Below are 24,051 nucleotides of genomic sequence, written 5' to 3'. Positions count from 1 at the left end.
TTAGTGATGGCCAACACTATTTGTGACACAGAAAAATTGCTTGCAATTTATAATACCCAACTGATTCCAAAAGAAGTTCTTTGCTGGACAGTGTGATTGGTATGAGGATGCAAGATTAAGAAAGTTCAGTAACTTGTTCTGCATTGGAAACTTTTTATTTATTTATTTATTTGCAGGAGGTAGAAGGGGAGGGCAGGGACAAGGAACAAGGCAGTGAGATCCAGAACCAGGGAAAACTGAAGCCTATGTGTGGACAAGATTAAAGGGTGAAGAGGTAGCCGAGGGGAACTTTGTGGGGTGCATGGGGATGTTTAATAGGAGTTTCTGTGAAAGTTTGCCATCTGGTGCTTGATATAACCCTTTCATGCATCTCTCTATGAAATCTGTAATAAAACCTGTGTTTCTAATAATGTCTCAGGGAGTCGAATTTGTTCTTGTTGAGAAGTATAGAAGTGCTGAGTCCTACTTCAAGGTGTCTGTGAGTCCAGGACAGGGCTGACTATGAAGTCTAGACATATCTGGGTCATATTACTTAGATATCAGCATCCTCTCCTCTGGCCAAAGATATGCATTGTTTTTAAAAAGCAGAATAAAGAAATAAACACCTAGAAACCATCATTATTAAGCCCAGAACCACACATCAACTCTCTGAAGGATGAAGATAGTTTCATCTGGCAAAGGAACACAAAATCCAGAAGATTTTGGCTTAACCTACATCTTCCCTTTGTACCTTACAAAATGGTTATAGAGCTTCCACTCCAAATCTTTCTGATCTGGACAATGTCACTCATTCAGAACATTTACCTGATGCTGCAAAATTTGTGTGAAAATCAAGGAATAAAACAGTATTCAGTAAATCCTAAGGCAGGGACTCTCAGTTGACTGAGAACTCTTTCTATGCCCAGAAAGCTAACAGCAGCAGCCTTCCCAGCTCATTTGTGAGGTATTGAGGGAATGCGGTAATTTTCAGAGCTTCCAGCAGAGCTTGTGGTCACATTTAGCTCTATAGCTCTACCTGCTCATAACTCTCCTTGCTTTTTCACAGTGGAACTGGGTCTTTTACGAAGCAAGAAATAGCTTTTAAGAAAAAGGTCTCAGAAAAACACATACCTCATAAAAACTGATAAGAGTGAAAATTGCATGTAATATAGATGACAAAGTCCAGGAGAGAATCCAGGAAGCTTTAAAGATTTGAGAGTGGTGCGTAGTGTACTGCTTTGGAACAAAGGCTACTCAAATGAATAAGCTGCAGGGATTTGTTGCGGGAGCTTAATTGCTTCAAGACTTTGGTGCCACTTCCAGAACAGCTACTCGTTTAATTGGAAAATTGGTTTCTACAGAATGACTAACAGGTACAAATGAGTGGATGATGCTCTGCTGCAAAGATAACATAAAGATAGCTCTGAATGTGCTACCCTGAGCCATCACATAAGCCAGCTCTGAGAACTGAGCATTGTGATGTAGAGGAAAGAGCATAAGATTTAGAGTCAAATGACCAAGATGAAAACCCAAGCTCTAATATTTGCTACCTGTCAAGTAGCAGGTCACTCAGTTCTTCTGAGACTCAGTATGCTCTTCTGTCAAATGAGGTGTTATATGTCACATGATTGTCATGAGGCTCAATGGAAGCACTTATAGGTTATTGCAAGATATTGAATATAGTTCCCTGTGCTATACAGTAAATCTCTGTTGCTTATCTGTTTTATATGTAGTAGCTTCTATCTATTAATCCCATACTGCTAATTTATCCCCTCCACATTACCCCTTTGGTAACTGTAAGTTTGTTTTCTGTGTCTGTGAGTCTGTTTCTGTTTTTGTATATAGATTCATTTGTATTATTTTTTAGATTCCACATATAAGTGATATAATACTATATTTGTCTTTCTCTGATTTACTTCACTTACTATGATATCCTCTAGGTCCATCCATGTTGCTGCAAATGGCAATATTTCATTCTTTTTTTATGGCTGAGTAATATACCATTGTATATGTGCACCTTGTTAAGCCAGTTGTCTGTTGATGGACACCTGGGTTGCTTCCATGTCTTGGCTATTGTAAACAGTGTGGCCATGAAGATTGAGGTACATGTATCTTTTCTTTTTTTTTTTAAATCTAACAACGTGTTTTTATTTTTTTAATTTATTTTTTATTGAAGTATAGTTGAACTACAATATTGTGTTAATTACCACTGTACAGCAAAGTTATGCATACATATACATTCTTTTTCATATTCTTTTCCATTATGGTTTGTCACAGGCTATTGAATATAGTTTCCTGTGCTATACAGTAGGACCTTGTTATTTATCCATTCTATATATTGTATTTCAAATTGGAGTTTGTGTGTTTTCTGGGTATATGCCCAGGAGTGGGATTGCTGGATCACATGGTAGCTCTATTTTTAGTTTTTTAAAGAACTTCATACTGTTTTCCATAGTGTCTGCATCAATTTACATTCCCACCAACAGTGTAGGAGGGTTCCCTTTTCTCTACACCCCCTCCAGCTTTTATTTTTTGTAGACTTTTTGATGATAGCCATTCTGACTGGTGTGAGGTATCTCATTGTGGTTTTGATCTGCATTTCTCTAATATTAGCGATGTTGAACATCTTTTCAAGTGCCTGCTGGCCTAGATGGAAGCAACTAAAATTTTATTTTATTTAATTTTAATTTTTAAATTTATTTAATTATTCATTTTTGGCTGCGCTGGGTCTTCACTGCTGTGTGTGGGCTTTCTCTAGTTGCAGCGAGTGGGGGCTACTCTTCGTTGCGGTGTGCAGGCTTCTCACTGCGGTGGCTGCTCTTGTTTCAGAGCACAGGCTCTAGGTGCGTAGGCTTCAATAGTTGTGGCACGCGGGCTCAGTAACTGTGGCTTGCAGGCTCTAGAGCGCGGGCTCAGTAGTTGTGGCACACGGGCTTAGTTGCTCCGCAGTATGTGGGATCTTCCCGGACCAGGGCTTGGGCCCGTGTCCTCTGCATTAGCAGGCAGATTCTTAACTACTGTGCCACCTGGGAAGCCCTAAAAAAATTTTTTTTTAATTTAAAAACTAATACATGTTTAGCACAAGAAACTTGGAAAACAGAAAAAGAAAAAGGAAAATACCAAAGAAGTACCCATCATTTTATCAACCAAGGAGAATAGATAGTATTTCAGTGTCTTCAATCTTTTTTATATGTATGGGTACACACACACACACACACACACACACACACACACACACACACTCTTCCTTTTAAAGAAAAATAACATTTTAACTGCATATGTTTTTGTAGCCTGCATTTCTACTTAGCAATATATTGCGAAATATTTCCTGTGTCAATAGTCTTCTACTACATGTTTAGGAAAGCAATTTTTGTGTGTGTCCGTGTGTGGTCACACCGCATGTCTTGTGGAATCTTATTTCCCCAACCTGGGATTGAACCCAGGCCCACAGCAGTGAAAGCCCCGAGATTTTACCACTGGACCTCCAGGGAATTCCCAGTAAAGCCCTTTTAAAACTGTGAAGGGCCATTCATATATCAGTAGTTATTATTAAAATATGAATGAATGAGTGAATATCTTCATCTCTTCCCCAATATACACAAAACCCTATGCATCCAAAAAGTTTTCCTGCATCATTCTATTGGCAATTCTCTAAATAAAACTTAAGGTGAGTGCAATAATTTTTGCCTAGCTTTTGTTATTTCTTTTCTAATCTTTTCTTTCTAATAACTAGGAAGACAAAAGTTACAAAATGAGATTATGTGCCAATATATTTTATTTTAAATGCCTTTGATTTATTCTCTTCAAATTTGCTTTGGCAATGATGCATGGCTTCTGTTGAGAAATGCTACATGTGTACCATGATGTTTCACATTAACATCATTTAACAGTAATTACCTGGAAGTCCGGACCCACTGTCCATTTGTTTTCCACGTTCAAGGTCTTTTACTCTCATGAAGAATATATATGCTTTTGCTATGCACACAACTAGGAGATAAATTGCAACTTTGATTTGGAAATGGTTAAAGATGATGAATGGGCAAGTTAATTTGGTATGAGGATGTTTTGCCCACTTTCCCTACCTTATCTAATCTGGATTGAGATTTTGGAGGTATGGACCCTGTTTCTGACTCTGTTACTATTCATGCATTGTAAGCAAGCCACTCACCTTTCCTCAACCTTGGTTTTCTCATCTGTAAAATGTCAGGAGGAAAAGAGATCATCTCTAAACTTCTAAGATTTTAAGGCCACATTTGGAGAACCAGGTGAGCATCCTGTTGGCATACCAGAAATGCCCTGGAACAGCTCTAACTAGTTGATAACATATTGAAATCTTTTGTATCACTTATTAAAAGGCCCCTGCTAGAGCTTCCAAGTGCCCCCATTCTGCAATCCCACCACTTTCAATGTCCCTGGCCCTTCCTCCTGGACCTTCAGCCTCCTCCAAATTCCACCAACTAAGGGGCCTCCAGCTGGCATCCATTCTGGTTACTCAGTTTCTGACTCCATCCAGTTTTTAAATATTTTGAATATCCCTCCTGATTATAAGAAGCTCCTTTGCATGCCCAGTGCACAATGCATGCCGGCTCATGACACAGGCTAAATCATTATCCCTGTGACTAAATCTTCTGAAGTTCACAAAATTGGAGACTATGTTTAGAATTGACCATTTTTACATGTAGTGGGTGGAAATAAAGTGAAAACCTTAACTGAACTTTGTGAGTTTTATCGATTTATGTGTAATTTAAGGTAAAGTTGATACATTTCTTTTTCTAAGTGTATTCAGCTGTTTCTATAGTTTAAAAAGTAAAGTGATTTTCTTAAAGTTTAGTTTTAGACTTCAAAATAGCAGGATATAGTAATGTATTTTTTAATTTTTTGAATGTCTTTATTGAGGTTTCAGTCACATACCATAAAATCCACCCATTTAAAGTGTACTGTTCAGTGGTTTGAAGCATATTCAAGAGTTATGCAACCATCATTACAATCTAATTTTATCACCCTAAATACCCATCCTCCTTAGCTACCACTCCCCATCCCCCTTCCCTCAGCCACTGGAAACCACTAATCTACTTCTGTTTCTATGGATTTGCCTATTCTTAGACATTTCATATAAATGGAATCATATACAATATGTGGTCTTTTATTGATTGGCTTCTTTCACTTAACATTGTTTTCAAAGGTATGAGTATATTCTTAACGTAGAATCAAGTTGAAACCAGAAGCAATCCTGAGCCAAAGTTTGAAGACACAATACTATTTGGCTTGGTGATCCAGCTCCCCAACCCCCCCCCCTTCCCTCCCTAAGTCATTTCCCCATTCTGGACTTATCTCCTCTCCTGCAAACAAATGTCTTGTCAAAAGCTTCAATCTGTGAAGATCTGTTTTATCTCAGATCTCACAAACTCATTGAAAGTCAGGAATCAGAGGCAGTGGGGACTTAATACCCCACTATCCCCAGTGGTAATTAATTTAAAAGGATAATTCCTTAATAACAATAATAGTTTTCATTTTGGAGCCCTAACTAAGGGCTGGGTTCTGCACTAAGCACATTTCTCTTTCTCGCTGTAGGTAATTCTTGCTAACCACAGAGGAGTATATTAATATTTTAATTTCACAGAGGAGAAGAAAGAGGTTCAAAGAAGTTAAGTAATTTCCCCAAGGCAAGCCATCTATCCAATGGCAGAAACAGGATGTCCATCCAGATGTGTTTGATATTAAGGTCCATCCCCCTAATTACTTCATTTCATAGAGTTTAAGACTCACATTTTTCACATTTTAGTGTCTCTGAAATTGGGATGCCTCTTACAATTGGTGATGTCTTATAATTGGCATTGGTTTTTCTTTCTTAGTGGCATATAAAATAGTGGTACATCTTACAATTGATTATATCTTTGTTCTGATAAAACTTGGTATAAAACAATATTGCCTCCCTAAAGGAATTAACCTTTAATAATGAAATTTAAGGATTAGTGGCAAAGTTAGGAGGAGAGGAGGAGATGGGTTTTAAGGGGAAATTCTACCCTCAACATCATAATGTATCTCATAATACAAATGCTTACATGCTTCTTCTGTGGATAAAAGTGATCTGATAAATGCTGTCCTCAGTCACAAACAACTATGTTTTCTGAATATATACTGAAATGGAAAAACTTTGAAATCTAAATTTTTCCATTGCAGTATAGAGCAATGATGGTCTTGCAACATCAGTTAAAGAGCTGTCATTGTTATTCGAATTGATTTTAATTGCATTTAATTCTAAAAACATTATGAAACTTTTAAAGGATGATGTTCCAACTCTGAAAAAGTTGAGGAATCACTGACCTACAGCAAGTTGATATTAGGATATTAGACGTATATTTGCAATGCCTCATGTATTTCTATATTTTCTTCTCATACTTTCTGCCCACGACATTTTTGAGAAGAAAGTGAATATAAATGTTTTTGCACAAAAAATTCCCTCCCAGTATTTCTCTTTCTGTTTTCTAGCAGAGACATTCTAAGTGGAGTGCCCTCTGATCTTTCCAGAGCAGAATGAGAATGAGGTAGAAGGAAGGAGGCAAGAGAAACTCATGAGTATTCACTTGTTCAGTTAGGTTACTGTTGACCTGTTCTTTTTTCTTTCTGGTGTTTATCTGGACTGAGTCATAGGACTATAGGCTTTCCTGTCCTGTATAGAGATTCACCCAGTTGAGCTGGAGTCAGGATTTTCTTTTTCTGGACCAATCTCAAACTAGAAACTTAAAAGAAGAGAGAGATAGAGATGGAGAAAAGAGGGAGAGGGAGAGAAGAAGGGGAGGGGAAGGGGACAAAAAGGCAGGGGATAACATTATCATCAGATGATGCTTTTTTAAAAAAGAGCTCTCTCTGGTTGCTGTGTGAGAACAGACTGGAGAATTGTTCTTGAAGATAAGGATAAGACGTGGATTCTTGTCCCGACGCTATCAGATGCTGGATGACTGAGGCAGATGCTGGATGACTGAGGCAATGCATTGATCTTGGTTTCCTAATGAGGTTAATTATGTCTGTCATATCTAGCTTACAAGTTGTTATGAGATTCAAATAAAATGTTGCATATAAAGTGTTTTGAAGAAGCTCAAAGGGAGACACAAATACAAAAATTAATTTAGATGGCAAGGTGCTACATAGCAAAGCTTCTGTGATAATAATTACAACAAAATAGCTACACTTATTAAGCACATATTTTGCATTTTGTCTTCACAGTAGCAATTATGAGAAAGATATTATGAATTTCAATTCAGAGCTGAGCAAACAGACTTAAAGAAGTTAAGCAACTTTCCCAAGGTCACAGTTGCAGAACCAGGATTTAAACCCAGGTGTGGCTGACGCTTAAGCCATAGCTTAAGTCACTCCACTTACATCTTCAATCTTTTTCTCTTTATCACATTTATTGTGAGAACCACAGAAAATATAAGTACTTAAAGTATAACTCATTTTGCCCACACATATTATTTATAAGCTTGCCTTCTTTTTCTTTTGCGTGTTGTTTTTGGTTTATAAAACTTTTTTTTCTGCTATAACTGAGTTATATGGACAGCTGGAATGATAGCAGATAAGAGCTGAATGTCAACAAGTAAGCAGGTCAGCCTTTTTCACCAGACTTAGGAGCAACTGGATAATATTTTCTGGGTTTGATCATTCTTTGTTATTTATATGATACCAAATAAGTTTGCTGAATTATAGAAACTTTTTTCTTTCTTTTTTAAATTGAGATATGATTGACATATAGCATTGTGTAAGTGTAAGGTGTACAAGATGTTGATTTGATACATTTATGTATAGCAATGTGATTACTATCTTAGCATTAGCTAACACCTCTATCACATCACGTAATTATCATTTCTTTTTTGTGGTGAGAACAATTAAGATCTATTCTCTTGACAACCTTGAAGTTTATAATACACTCTTGTTGGCTATAATCACTATGCTGTGCATTAGATCCCCAGAACTTATTTATCTACTACTTTCAAGCTTGTATCCTTAAACAACATCTCCCCCATTTCCCCAACCCCCCCCGATAAATACGATTCTACTCTCTTTTTTAATGAGTTCAGCTTTTTTAGATTCCACATATGAGTGATATCATACAGTATTTGTCTTTCTCTGTCTGACTTATCTCACTTAGCATAATGCCCTCAAGGTCCATCCATGTTGTCTCAAATGGCAGGGTTTCCTTCTTTCTCATGACTGAATAATATTCCATTGTGTGTGTGTGTGTGTGTGTGTGTGTGTGTGTGTGTGTGTGTGTGTATGATATGTGACAAACAGATCACACCTTCTTTATCCATTCATCTGTTGACCAGCACTTAGGTTGTTTCCATACCTTGGCTATTATGAATAATGCTGCATTGGACATGGGACTGCAGACATCTTTTCAATATCCTGTTTTCATTTCCTTTAGCTATATACCCAGAAGTGGGATTGCTGGATCATACGATAGTTCTATTTTTAATTTCTTGAGGTATCGCCATACTGTTTTCCATAGTGGCTGAACCAATTTACATTCCCACCAACAGTGCACAAGGGTTCCTTTTTCTCAACAACCTCATCAGCACTTGCCATTTTCTTCTTGGTGATAGCATTTTAACAGGTGTGAGGTGATATTTCGCTGTGGTTTTATTTGCATTTTGCTGAAGATTAGTGATACTGAGCATCATTTTGTGTACCTTTTGGCCATTTGCATGCTTCTTTGGAAAAATATCTATTCAGTTCCTCTGCCCGTCTTAAAGTCAGATTATTTGTTTTCATTATTGAAATGTATGTGTTCTTTATATATTTTGGTTATTAACCCCTTATCCAATATATGGTTTGCAAATATTTTCTTCCATTCCTTAAGTTGCCTTTCGAGTTGTTGTTTGTTTCTTCTGCTATGCAGAAGCTTTTTAATTTGATGTAGTGCCATTTATTGATTTTTGTTTTTATTGCTTGATATTTTGGTGTCATATCTAAAAAAATCATTGCCAAGACCAATGTCAAGGAGCTTTCTTCCCTATGTTTTCTTCTAGGAGTTTTATAGTACCAAGTCTTATGGTTAACTCTTTAATTCATTTCAGGTTAATTTTTGTTAATTTTAAAATATGGGTCCAATTTCATTGTTTTGAATATGGTTATCCAGTTTTCGCAAGAGCATTTGTTGAAGAGACTATCCTTTCTCCACTGAGTGTTCTTGGCTCCCTTGTCAAGTATTAGTTGGCCATATATGCTGGTATGTATTTCTGGGCTCTCTATTCTATTCCATTGGTCTCTGTGTCTATTTTTATGCCAGTACCATACTGTATTTCTTTTTTTTTTTTTTTTTTGTGGTACGCGGGCCTCTCACTGCTGTGGCCTCTCCCGTTGTGGAGCACAGGCTCCGGACGCGCAGGCTCAGCGGCCATGGCTCATGGACCCAGCTGCTCCGCGGCATGTGGGATCCTCCCGGACCAGGGCATGAACCCGTGTTCCCTGCATCGGCAGGCGGACTCTCAACCACTGTGCCACCAGGGAAGCCCCCATACTGTATTAATGACTGTAGCTTTGTAGTATAGTTTGAACAAGGACATATTTTGCCTCCAGTTTTATTCTTTCTCAGGATTGCTTTGGCTATTCAGGGTCTTATGTGGTTCTATAGAAGTTTTAGGATTATTTTTTCTATTTCTGTAAAGAATGCTCTTGGAATTTTGATATGGATTGTGTTGAATTTATAGAGTGCTTTGAGTAGTATGGACATTTTAACAGTATTCTTCTGATCCATGAACAAGGGATATCTTTCTGTTTGTGTCTTCTTCAGTTTCTTTCATTGAAGTCTTGTAGTTTTCATTGTATAGCTCTTTCACTTTTTTGGTTAAATTATTCATAAATATTTTCTTGATTTGATGCTACTGTGAATGGGATAGCTTTATTTTTTTGCAGATATTTTGTTGTTAGTGTATAGAAACACAACTGATTTCTGTATGTTGATTTTATATCCTGCAAATTTAATGAATTCATTGATCAGATCCAACAGTTTTTGGTTGAGCCTTTAGGATTTTCTATTTATAAGATCATATCATCTGCAAATAATGGCAATTTTACTTCTTCCTTTGTGATTTAGATGCCTTTTATTTCTTTGTCTTGCCTAATTGCTCTAGCTAGGACTTCCAGTACCATGTTGATAAAGAGTGGTCAGAGTGGGCAACCTTGTTTTGTTTCTGATCTTAGAGAAAAAGATTTCAGTCTTCCACTGTTGAATAGGATGATAACTATGGGTTTGTTGTATGTAGCTTTACTATGTTGATATATGTTCCTTCTATGTCCAATTTTTTGAGGGCTATTATCACGAAAGGATGTTTTATTTTGTCAAATGCTTTTTCTGCATCTATTGAGATAATCACATGACTTTTATATTTTATTCTATTAATGTGGTATATCACATTTCTTGATTTGTGTGTAGTGAACCATTCTTGCATCCCAGGGATAAATCTCATTTGGTCATGGTGTATGATCCTTTTAATGTGTTGTTAAATTTAGTTTGCTAATATTTTGTTGAGAAATTTTGCATCTATATTCATCAGGGATTTCAGTGTATAGTTTTCTTTTCTTGTGGTGTCCTTATCTGGCTTTGGTATCAGGGTAATGCTGGCCTCTTAAAATGAATTTGAAATTATTCCCTCCTCTTCAATTTTTTGCAAGAGTTTGAGAAGGATTGGTATTAATTCTTTAAATGGTTGGCAGAATTCATCACTGAAGCTGTCTGGTACTGGGCTTTTCTGTGTTGGAAGATTTTTGATTATGGATTCTATCTCCTTACTCATTATCGGTCTGCTCAGATTTTCTATTTCTTCCTGATTCAGCCTTGGTTGGTTGTATGTTTCTAGGAATTTATCCATTTCTTCTAGGTTATCTAATTTGTTGGCCTATAGTTGTTCATGGTAGTCTTGTATGATCCTATGTATTTCTGTGGTATCAGTTGTAATGTCTCCTCTTTCATATCTGATTTTAGTAATTTGAGCTCTCTTTATTAGTCAGTCTAGCTAAAGGCTTTTTGTTTATCTTTTCCAAAAACCAGCTCCTAGTTTTATTAATATTTTCTATTGTTTTTCTGGTCTCCATTTCATTTATTTCTGTTCTGATCTTTGTAATTTCCTTCCTTCTGCTAACTTTGAGCTTAGTTTGTTCTTCTTTATCTAGTTCCTAGAAATGTAAAGTTAGGTTGTTTATTTGAGATCTTTCTATTTTCTTAATATATGTATTTATTGCTATAAATTCCATCTCAGAACTGCTTTTGCAGCATCCAGAGGTTTTGGTGTGTTGTGTTTCCATTTTCATTTGTTTTAAGATTTTAAAAATTTCTCTTTCGATTTCTTCTTTGACCCATTGGTTTTTCAGGAGTGTGTTGTTTAGTTTCCACATATTTGTAAACTTTTGAACTTTTCTTTTGTTGTTGATTTCTAGTCTCATACCACTGTGACAGGAAAAGATACTTGGTATGATTTCAGTATTCTTAAATTTGCTAAGACTTGTTTTGTGGCCTATCATAATCTATCCTAGAGAATGTTCCACATGCACTTGAGAAGAATGTGTATTCTGCTGCTATTGAATGGAATGTTCTATAAATGTCTATAAGGTCCATTTGGTCTAATGTATGGTTGAAGTCCAACATTTCCTTGTTGCTTTTGTCTGGAGGATCTATCCATTGCTGAAAGTGAGGTTATTGAAGTCCCCTACTATTATTGTATTGTTGTCAATTTCTCCCTTCAGAGCTGTTATTATTTGCTTAATATATTTAGATGCTCCAATGTTCAGTGTGTATATATTTACAATTATTATATCTTCTTAATGAATGACCACTTATAATTATATAATGACCTTCTTTGTCTCTTGTTACCATTTTTGGCTTAAAGTCTATTTTGTCTGATATAAATATAGTTCACCTGCTTTCTTTTGACTTCTACTTAAATGGACTATCTTCTTATATCCCTTCACTTTGAGCCTATATGTGTCCTTAAATCTGCATCTTGTAGGCAGCATATAATTGGGCAAAACTTTTTTCACTTGAATGTATTGTCAAAAATTCTGTTATACAGACAAACAGAATAGGACAGAGTCTATGCTTTCTGTATAAAATTATATATATCCACAATGGAATTGGGCCCAGTGTCTGAGCTTTGAGCTATTCATGGGCTTAAATTTATAGCAAAGGGTCAAATATAAGAAATTCTAACTTGTCATATGTTCCTGCTTCCTCACTCCAAACTAAGCCAGTTTTGATGAAAAAAATTCTGTAATGTGAGTGTTGATGAAAGAGCAAACAGACTTTTTTTTTAATAACGTGAGATTTAGGAATTAAACACAGCAGGCAGAAGATCCTGTAGGAATTTCAAGTGATATTTTACGATGGTTCACTACAGGATGTTCTAAGCCTTGGTTTACATAGCATGCTACTTTATATAGTATTCTTTATTCTTGGGATCCCAGCAAGAGGAGATATTGTATTGATATAGATAATCATCTCTGCTTCCTTCCTATCTGGACAGGCAGGAAGGGAATAAACAAAAATAACATCTAGCTCATAGGAGAAGTAGGAAAGAAAGTTTAGAAGAGAAAAGGCCAACATGAAAAAGAAATATGCAGTAGTGGATATTTTGAGTAGGATAAGCTTACATTATGGATCTCCTAAAAGATAAATACAAGTTGAAAATATGTCTGAATGTTTTAACTGAACTTTCTAAGAATTACTAATTTTATGGCCTTTGCAAGGAGGTATCTGCCACATCTTTCAAAATATCCAGGGGTCTTCTTACATTCATTTATCGTTTACTCTTCTTTTAATTATGTAATTAGTGGTTGTTTTATTCATCATGCACTTGTAAGGCAGATGCTAGAGACTGGGCATTTAAAAAGTACAAAAAGCAGAACTCTTGTCTGTGGGCTGCTTAACATTTGGTTGGAAGGCCCAGATATATAAAATAATAAAAGGACAAAAGCAATACAATGACAGTGTTTCAGTTAGGAAGAAATAGCAGGGGTGTAGAGGAAAAAACAACAATATTTATATTGCTGTTTTTATTATTATTTTTTTTGCGATACGCGGGCCTCTCACTGTTGTGGCCTCTCCCGTTGCGGAGCAAAGGCTCCGGACGCGCAGGCTCAGCGGCCATGGCTCACGGGCCCAGCCACTCCGTGGCATGTGGGATCTTCCCGGACCGGGGCACGAACCCGCGTCCCCTGCATCGGCAGGCAGACTCTCAACCACTGCACCACCAGGGAAGCCCTCTATTGCTGTTTTTAAAGAAAACTTCCATTCTACCCAATGGAATAATTTAGTGAGATGAGCACTAGGAAGAGATTGGTCATGGGAGTTTGAGGGTAAAAGCTGGAAAAAGCTGAATTGCGATGCTTCACAGAGGAAAATACTTCAGGGCTCTTGGTTCAGTCTGGGGGTAGGGGAGGGAAGTAGGGGAAGGTAAAGAATGGAAAGAGAGAAGAGAGGAGCCAGTAAGAAAAAGACAGGCTGGTGTCAGGCCATGAAAGGCCACAGGATGCTCAACATGTCATTTTAAAATTGTTTGTGTCCTTGTGACTCAAAGCCCTCTTTCTCTGACCTTCCTTCCCAGGGTGCTATCTACAGTAAATTTGACTCTTCTCAGGAATGCTGTGCGCAAAGGAGTAGTTTATTGCTGTTGTTTGTGTGTGTGTGACTGCCAAAGAAGGAGCTAAGTTTCACAGGATGGATCTCAGAGAGCACCTGGAAGGGAGGCAGAGTAGGCCTGAGAACCCAAGGCTCAGAAGAGCTCACTGAAATCATAGAGGATTGTGGGCCATGGAGTTGTACCCCCGGGTCTCCAGGGAATGAAGCCTCAGGTGACATCCAGTTTCCACAGACAAACAGGGATATGATCACACAAGTGGTGCATGTGTGTGTTTCAAGGTGGGGTGGGTAGTTAGAGAAAGGAAATTTTAATCCAAATCTTGGAAGAAATGGTGTTTTAGGATAGCAGCTGGGCATTATAGGGTGACACCCAGCATGAACAAGGCCATTAGCCGACACTCACACGTGCACATGATTTATAAATGACAATATTTTGGCTGCAGTTGGAGATTCACTGTGGGTTTGAAGGAACCCACTTTCAATTCTTCTTCAAGTTGCTAATGGTTCCATAAGAAACAAGGCCCAGACCTGTGGTTTGCAAACTTGTTTTTAACAATGGAATCTTATCTTCAAATGAAGTCTTATCCCAAAGTGCAACAGGTAAACAGAAAAACTCAGTTGCCCTGGTTAAGAGGGTAGCAGTCTTTTCCTTTTGCGCTCTCCCACGCCCGTCCCTTAGAATTCCTTGGGCTCCACAGAGCACAGCCTGAAAAGCAACACCCTAGAACAAGAGGAATGAGACTGTATCATTGGTCTCCTTTCTTGATTAAATTATACTGACCTTGCCAGAAGAAATTCCATTTAGAAGTTTGTGCCAGAAAGTGAAAAATGTTGATACTATCTATAGTATACTAGTATTGGCAAGGGAACAGGGAAATGGGCACTCTCAAACGCTGTTGCTGAGAGTATAGATTGGTACAGTCTTTTTTTTAAGACAATTGATCAAAATTTTAAATGTATGAGCCATGTGATCCCTCAGTTCCACTGAGGAAATCTTTCCTACTGAAATACTCATATATCTGCCCAAAAGTGTATGTACAAGGATGCTCATTATTTATAAGACTATCAAATCAGAAACAAGTTAAATAGAGGAATGGTTAAATAAATTATGCTACCTTCATATAATGGAATATTATTCTCATTAAAATGAAAGAGGTAGATATATATAGATAGATATAGATATAGAAGGATGTCCCTCATACACTAAGTGAAAATGCAAGTTACAAAAGAACATAGTTAATATGATACATGTATATTTTTAAAGCAAGCAAACAAAACCCCCCATATTCTATGAAAGCTATGTAAATACTTCTGATTGCAAAAACAAAAAACCTCCAGAAATAAATGGTTAGTTTCAGGGTTTAGGGTTTATTTCTTGAGAAGGGTAATGGAAGTAAGGGGGCATACACTTTTTATTGTTTGTGTTATTTGGATTGTTTACAAAAGACATGCACTAATTTTATAATTAAAAAAGCAATGAAGACAAAGATAAAAATAGCAACAAAAAATAATTGCTTGTTTCAAGACCTGGTAAGTTTTCTCTTTTATATCAATAAAATTCAAATAATGTAACCTTCTTTCCTTCTTTCCCTGGCTACCAGGAAATCCAGAGTAAACTTTGAAGCATGAACCCAGCAATGACATTGACCTTTAAACCTAGAATATTTACATTTCCTTTTTGCTTTTGTCCTGTTTTTCTATTTCCAGTTAACTTTTTTCCAAAGCTTCCTGGGCTCATTTTTCAAAAGAGATAGGAATAGGTTATAAAGAAAGAGACAAATTCTGAATCCCTCACTCTGAGCAGCCCACATTTCCTTGTTAGAAACTCTCTAGGGCTGAGGAGAAAAGGATTTGATTTACTATTTATACTTTATACTCTGATTATTCTCACGTAGGATCTGAGGACAAGAATTAGTACTCTTGCGGCTATAAAAAACACTTGGCTCTACTTTGGAGTTTTACTTTGTCTCTGCTCCAAACTTAAGAGCTGCAGGGACAGTCAGGAGGCTCTTGAGACAAGACTTGTCTTCATCCTGTAGACGGTGGGAAATCACTGAGCGTTTTTAAGCAAAGGAGAAACTGGATCTTAACCGTGTTTGAAAAAAAAAATAGCTGGCAGAGGAAAAAGTAGATTGGCATGGGAAAAGGCAGAGGTACTCATTAAATATCTGTAGACTGGTTGGATAATTAACGGTTAAATGACCAAGGTAGTTTAAAAGCCTGTGTTTATTGGAAGGGACTGTGCATCATTTGTCAGTAATGCCAGGCTGGATCATTTGGTCTGAACACGGGCTTAGTTAGGTCCATATCATAGGTCCATCTCATAAGGGGGAGGGTGTAAATAGCTCAAAGCAAAGACATCCTTTGGTCAGAAAATAAGGAAAGACAATAGTTTTCCCAGGTACCTTGGCAGTGGCATCTTTATTTGGAGAGGGGCTCATTCTTTTCACTAAGGGTGAAGTATATCTGCCTCATCTCTGAGGAGGGAATGCAGCACCGACTAAGGACACTCTTTTGGGGTCAGACCTAGTTCAGATCTTGTGGGGGGGTTTTGGCTGTGTTGGGTCTTCATTGCTGTGCGTGGACTTTCTCTGGTTGTGGTGCGTGGGCTTCTCATTGCAGTGGCTTCTCTTGTTGCCGAGCACAGTCTCTAGGCACTCATGCTTGAGTAGTTGCAGCACTCGGGCTCCAGGGCACACGGGCTTCAGTGGTTGTGGCTCGTGGGCTCTAGAGCGCAGGCTCAGTAGTTGCGGCGCACAGGCTTAGTTGCTCCGCGGCATGTTGGATCTTTCCAGACCAGGGCTCGAACCCGTGTCCCTGCACTGGCAGGTGGATTCTTAACCACTGTGCCACCAGGGAAGTCCATAGTTTAGATCTTGATTCTGTCAATTATTAATTGTGTGACCTTGAGCAACCCCTCAGCGCCAGTTTCTTCCATTGTAAGTAAAAGTGGAGGTAAAAACACCCACTTGCATGGGTGGGAGGGTAAAATGAGGGAAGGCAAGTTAATTGTAAGGACCAAGTGTGGCTTTCTTTTTATCTTGTTTTTAAATATTACACTCTGTACCCCCACCAGGACTTAGGGATGCAGTTGTTATTTATTAGTGCAAGCAGCCTGAGGTGTCTGTTTTAGGCCTTTGTACATTGAATAGTTTACAGAATTATTAGCTGGTCTGTGTTCTCCCCGTTTGTTTTGTTTTGTTTTGTTTTGTTTTTTTGTCTGTTTGTTTTGCGTTCTCCCTTTAGATCTGGGGATGGGGGTCACCGCGCGGAGGGATGCCCCACCTGGCAGGCCCCTCCCCACCCGTCCCCGCCCTGGAGCCCAGGAGCCGAGCTCAGCTCCTGACTCTGGGAGGGCGGCATCTAGACCTCCAACCTACCCTCAAAGGCTTCGGAGTTGCTGGCCCAGCCTGCCAATCTGCCCCGCCCTGCGGGTGCGCAGTTTACAGTAATTCCAGGTCGCTTGGTCAAGGAGAGTCCCATCCCCTGCAGCCGGTCCGGTCCGCTGGCTCTGTGGGTCCTGCCCACCATGGAGCAGATGTCAAAGAAATCAGTGACTCAAAGAATGTTACTAAATTAATATCGGTGTTTTGTGACGGTTATATTTCAAATGCACTGGGATCAGGGACTTCCTCGTTTAAAATACAGCCCATATTAAACCTCCCTCCATCATGCCTGACAAACACGCGGGGTCTCAGCTGCTTTTCTGTCCCTGCTCACCCCTAGGCTGGGGGTGGCAGGACGCTTCTCACTGAGGAGGGAGAAAATCACCCAGATTCTAGCGAAAATTCTTGTCGCCGCGCCTGGGACTTACAGTGACTGTTCTCCGGCAGTGCTCCTAAAGGGCAGGGTTCACCCTGCTCCCTCTCCTCTCCTCTCCCACGTGGGCGCCGCCTGCTGGGAGGCACCGCCCACGCCTTGTGAGGGAGTCGCTGAGCGCTGACTGTCGTGGGCTTCTGCTGCTGCCACCATGCTTCTGCTCTCCTCTCCGCTTCTGCTGCTGCCGCTCTCCTGACACATCGCAACAGGAACAGCCGGATGGCGCGCTGCCCTGACACCTCCACCCATCCCCGCCGCCGACTCCATCCCCAGGTGTCCTGCTAACATCCAGCCTTCCCGGAGCCCAGTGCCACTGGCCAGTCTCCTCTTGGCAGCAGGTGGTGTGGGGAGTAGAGGAGGGGAAGGACCACAGTGAAGTCAAAGTACTTCTGTAGGTCAGAGTTTATTGTTTCAGAGAATGGAGTGACTGCCCCAAAGTGTAGTTGTGTGAGTACAAATACACACATGCATTTTTTTGGGGAAAAGTATCAAAGGAATCAATGACTCAGAAAGTGTTACCAAACTAATATTGGTATTATGTGTGTGTTCTTTTTCAAATGCATTGGGATCAGGAGCTCAATGGTTAAAATAAATGTGTTGGGAAAAAAAAATCCAAGTTAAGCTTCCCTCCACCATGCCTGACAAATATGAGGCTTATTAGTTACTTTTCCGTTTTCAAATACAAATCTGTAAGGAGTCCCCTTCCCAAAGATTCCCCCAGGCCTCTCTCTGCTAGAGCATTTTTGCCTTTGCTGATGTTTCCTCCTTAAACACTCTTGGGAATATTTACTGTACAGAACAAGCTCTGGTATCTTAGTGCTCTTGGTAGCAGATGAGGAAAATGGGGAAGAATGTACATTTAGAGAGTATAACCACATTCCAGGCACCTTTTAAACTCTGTCATTTTAAATCCCCATGCCTTCAATCCCTGTTTCTCATATGAAGAAACTGAGGCAAGAGAGATCAAATAACTTGCCCAAGTCACAGCATTTGAATATAGATCTCAAAAGTCTTTGGATCCAAAGTCAATACCTTTTCTACTCCACTAAGAGTTTCTTGAGGGAAAACTTTTACCACTGGTGAAATTTGCATTTTAATATTAAAATACTTTTAAACCCTACTTCCTTTGGGGGGAAAATGTATGTTATCTCCTAAATCACCAGCATTATAGAATATGAGAGCTCTGAACTCCCACTTGCCCCCTGACTAATCTCTCTCCGGAGTTCCCTTTCTTCAGTAGGATCCTGCTGCATGCTGGAGCTATGGGAGGATATGCAGGAGGAAGGGGCTTTGGATTGCAATCATGGAAAGCAAAGCAATTTGACTTCTCACAGTGCTCAGATTAACCTCCTTTTAGTATATCCCCTTGTGTATATGCTTGAATTGCATTATCAAAGGCCCCCTTCTGTCACCTTAGCCTTGATGTATGTCAGTTATCTGGAAGGGGCTGAGGGAAAAACCAAATTGTTTTTGTTAAGTATTTTTGAAGAAGTATTTATATGGTTATGAGAAAATGGATGTAGTGGGAGGAGATTTCCTTTTTAATCTAAACTCAAAAGCTAGAATTTAGATCTATCTGATGAACATGTTGGGTTGGGTATCTATTGTCATGTGGGGAGAGGGGGTCTTGAGGAACACTCAAAGAGATACACCTTGAAGAAAGAATCATGCAGGTAACCTTGACCCATAACAAAACTTGGGTGGTAGGAGGGAAGGAATTTACATCTTAGAGTTTGTCACCAGCAATGTTTTCTCTGGCTGATGTCCAAGAATCCCAGAGAAAAGAGTCATTGGTCCAACTTGGATAGTGGCTTTCCCTAAGCCAGTCAACTCTAGCCTGCATGTGAGATCATGTTAGAACATGTCAACTCCTGAGGTGGCCAAGCTGAGAGGCTGCTAGAGAAGAGGAGGGAGTACTGAGCAGATAATTCCATAGATGTTTCCCACATCAAGCCATTAGCAGAAGCCATGGCTAGGATTTGAAGGTTAGCTCTCACTGCCATGCCAATGCACTGACTCCATCATCAGTACATTTGAGTAAGTAAAAAAAGGTACAGAAGTTCTTAAAAAGCTGTTTAAAGAAAGCTAGTGGGGTTCTGAGTTTAGATGGTGGACTGAATGTATGTATAGGCATCCCTCACTATCAGTGGAAGATTCGTCCTGGACCCCTGCAGATACCAAAACCCTTGGATGTTTAAATCTCTTATATAAAATGGCATAGTATTTGCATATAACCTACACAATCCTTCTGTATACTTTAAATCATCTCTAGATTATTTATAATACCTCATACAATATAAATGCTACATAAATAGTTGTAAATACAGAGTAAATGCTATATAAATAATTGCCACTGCGCAGCAAATTCGTTTTGCTTTTTGGGACTTTCTGGAATTTTTTTTCAAATATTTTTGATCCACAGTTGGTTGAATCCATGGATGTGGAGGACTGAATGTATCTAACCTCACCTCCATGAAGTACCTACCCTAAAACCACATTAAAGAGATTTTTTACAAAAGACATAGACACAAATACAGGGAAAATAGGAAAGTTGGTAACAGCAATGAAATTTTGGAAGCTGGAAAGCGTATGGACAAGAGGTAACAGGTCCAAGAAAGCTGGCTTTAAATCACAGAATCCTCAAAATGTTCAAGAATTGGCAGCATCAGGTACACCTAGGACTGGGATAAAGGAGAGATCTTAAATAAGGAAGAAAAACTACTTGAGAAGCAATTAGATTTCTAGCTGCCTTTCCCCCTCTCCATGGCACCAAGTAATTGTCCCTTCCATATCCTGAGAGAAAACTCGAGGTTTTGTTTCTGTAGAAAGTTAAGTAAATGGTCCTAGACTGAGGGATGCCAGGCATAGTTGAGAGCAGTGCTTCTTACTCGGGGGGAAAATGAACTCATATGTTCTGATTCTCCAGACTTCTTCCCTCACCTGTTTCTCAGCCAGACTTTCATCCATCAGGCAGGAGATTGAAAAATTCTTCTCTGCGAATCTGACCAAAACACAAAGAAAATGTAAGAATGTTGACTTCAAAGGTCCCCCAAGAAACAGCTCACCCAGGTCACCTTAAAATTCAAAGCCAGCAAGCCCTGCTGACTTGTTCAGTGCTTTTAATCAGTTTTTTAGTTCTCCAATATTAATCCAGAGCAGAAAAACAAGGATTACCAAATAACTGAGGACAGTCCTCAAGGAAAATGATAGAGACCCAATGAATACAAGAAAAAGGCAACATGGAGCAACATCAGGTAAGCAGGGAGAAAAACAAACAAACAAGACTTCCTTTATCCTCAGAGAATAGACAACACTGCATACATGAAACAAGAATAGGATGCTATAAGAAAGGACCGCTCACAGAACAAAAAAGATGTATTAGAAATTAAAAACATATTAATGAAATTAAATATATATATATAAAATAAGAGGTCCAGAAAGAAAGAACAATGTAAATAAATGGAGCAGAGAAAATCACCAATGAAATAATTCAAGAAAATTTCTCAGAACTGAAGAACATGAGTTGTCAGATCAAAAGGGCCTATGGAGTCCTAAACACAGTGAATGAAGGTAGAACCTCACAAGGGTACACTAAAATTTCAGAACTCTGGAGCTAAGAGAATTTACATCAGTTTCTAGAGAGGAATAAACAGGTCACATAAATTAAGAATCTAAATACCTTTGGACCTCCTCACAGTACCACTATAAATAAGGCAATGGAGCAATACCTTTAAAGTTCTGGAAGGAAAATTGTTTCCAGCCTAGAACTTTATACACAGCCAAACCATAAATCATGCAGGGCTACTGTGTTGCTCAACTCCAAGGAGCAACATTCAGAGTACAGTGTTGCACAATTAAGTGGCTTACATTCAAGTATGAGGATAGAACAAAGACATTTTCAGACATTGAAATCTCAAAAACTTATTTCCCATACACACTCTCTCAAAAGATTCCTGGGGAATGTGCTCTACTAAAACAAGACAGTAAACCAGGAAAGAGGAAGACATGGGATATAGGCAGGGCTGGCTTTTTGGGCATCAACCCATACAATTGCACAAGGTCCCACAAAGAGAAGGGCCCCATGAAAGTTCCCTGGTGGCCTAGTGGTTAGGATTTCAGGCTTTCACTGCTACGGCTCAGGTTCAATTCCTAGTCAGGGAACTATGATCCCACAAGCTGCGTGGTGCAGCAAAAAAAAAAAAAAGAAGGACCCCATACTTTTGTTTTTTTTAAAGAGTTTTTTGATGTGGACCATTTTTAAAGTCTTTATTGAATTTGTTACAATATTGCTTCTGTTTTATGTTTTGGTTTTTTGGCCACAAGGCATGTGGGATCTTAACTTCCTCACCAGGGATCAAACCCATACCCCCTGCATTGGAAGGAGATGTCTTGACCACCAGAGAAGTCCCAAGAGCCCCATACTTGGTTTAATGCTCTGCTGTTGCCATCTTGAAATTCTTAATAATTTTTCACACAAGGGACTCTGCATTTTCATTTTTCACCAGGCCCCACAAATTATGCATTCCAGTCCTGGATACAGGAAACAGTTGATCCAACTCAGGAGAAAGGCAAAGGGAATTCCCATGAGGACAGTGAAGGGAGATTCCAGGATAGCTATCAACAGACATAGAGGACAATTCTCCCAGACAGGAGCATGAGATTCAAGAGGCAGACATGATGGTGGCTGTCATAAAAGTTTCCACTGCTGTTTAACCCTCTTTTTCAACCTGAGGACAGAAGGCTTGAATGAACCTTGCCCAGATTCTTATCTGTGTCATGACCATTTGTTGATGAAGTTCCTGCTCTGTTTTTCATGCCCTGCTGCCTGAATCAGCTGAGGACATTCATTTCATCTCATCAAACCTTCTGCTTAAGCCTATATCTGAGAGCTGGGGATAGGGTAGAAAATAGTCCATCTCATACCCTCTGACCATATTTCTGCCTGACTCCAACACCATGCTCACCTGGTGGCCTTGCCAGATGCCCCAACTCTGCAGAGTTTACTAAGACTAGCTTACTACCTTGCCCACTGACTTGCCCAGAAAGGGCTCTTATGAACTCTCAAGGAAGTTCACATCAAGGGATTCTGTTGCATGTATGCTTGAGTTTTCGATTAATAGTGTAACTTTGGTCTGTCTTTATGTAGCTACAGAATTTTCAAAACTAAACAGTGTGTTGTTTGGGTATATAAATATTGGTGGTAAGACCATAAAGAAAGCAGGAATGACTAACACAAAGTACAAAGTAGTAGTAAACTCTGGGTGGCTACTGAGGGGGAGTAGGCAGAGGAGGATGCAACTGGGGTAGGTGCAGGGATCTGATAAGGTGCTGTTAATATTTTATTCTTAAACTAGGCAGGGTGGTGAGTACATGGGTATTGGGTTTTTATTCTTCTTTAAACTGGGTCTATATTTTAATAAACTCTTCTGACTACGTGATACAGTAAGAAATAAAATAAAACAATGAATGTCAATGCCATTATCATAGGATAAATTTAATCAATGGCCACATTTGGCCCTTGAGCTACACCAGTCCACATAGTCCTTTCATCATGGAATCTTAAATAGAAGACCTTACACCATTCAGTCCAACCTCCTTTTTTTTGACACCATTATTGTATAAGTTGCAATACAAACTTATAAGTTCATGTTGTTTCAGATATTTGGTGAGTTATTAGACTTCCTACTGGTGTTTCTGCCTTTCTCCATCATCTGGGTCCTTTATCCTTCTGAAGGGTATGCTTAAGATTTTCTTCACTGGCCTTGATAATTTCATTTTGCTCAGATATATGGCGTGAGGTGGTGGATGGGGAGACTGAAGGAGCAAATTCTGTTTTTCATTATCAAGCTCTCCTGCCTTTACTTCTCCCCCAGTATGTATCCATTTGGGGTTTACTCAGTTCAATGCAAAGAGCCTGGGGACCTGGGATCTTTTTGCCAAATTAAATATGAGCTTAACTCACTGACATATTTCTCAAGTGATCCATTGGTCCAATGAGTAACATCCTGGAAGAAGCATGAATTATTGTTAGTCATAATTATTCCTTCACCTTTCCTGGAATGCCTTTGAAGGCATCAGGCATCAGCAGTATCTGTCATCAAAAGCTCTTTTGTCTGCAGTTTCTGTGATTGCATTCAGCTTGTTCATGGCAGAGAAAGAGTTTTTCTTCCTAAGATGATGGCTTTCCTTTTATAAAAAGTATCCACTATCCAGCCCACCTGCAGAAAGGAAGTTGGCACAGGTTCTGAAGAGCCAGTCAATTCCTTAGCTGTTCTTCTTGAACAAGCAACCCTTTCTTGATAGCTCTAGAATTTTACTCTAATTGCAGAAGTTGAGTAACTTGTCAGCTGGCCATTTGTAACCAATAAAACTGAAGAGATTGCCCACCACTATTTAAATTTTGGATCAATAAACAAGATCTGTAGTTTTGGAATTGTGTCTTAAGGGTTGACTATACTGTGGATTACATCTGGACAAGATTAATGCTGTAGTTCTTGGCATTTCTGACATGAAAGAATTAGAAATCTAAGTCAGAACAATGCCTATTAACTTGTTAACTTGAATAAAATCTTTTATTCATAACAGGGTAGTGCTTCAAACACAAGGCCCCTCTGTTATCTATA

At 39.0% G+C, this 24,051-nt stretch overlaps 1 protein-coding gene across 1 annotated transcript in view; it reads left to right on the top strand.

The window, feature by feature from the left end:
• Positions 1-24,051, top strand: part of EHBP1 (EH domain binding protein 1) — a 460,296-nt gene that overhangs the window by 1,399 nt on the left and 434,846 nt on the right. The window lies entirely within an intron of this gene.

Source organism: Delphinapterus leucas, chromosome 13 (assembly GCF_059928025.1).
Source record: "Delphinapterus leucas isolate spDelLeu-1000000601 "Yukka" chromosome 13, BTC_Dleu_Yukka2, whole genome shotgun sequence".
Classification (NCBI taxonomy): Eukaryota; Metazoa; Chordata; class Mammalia; order Artiodactyla; family Monodontidae; genus Delphinapterus; species Delphinapterus leucas.
This window is presented reverse-complemented; position numbering and strand designations above follow the sequence as displayed.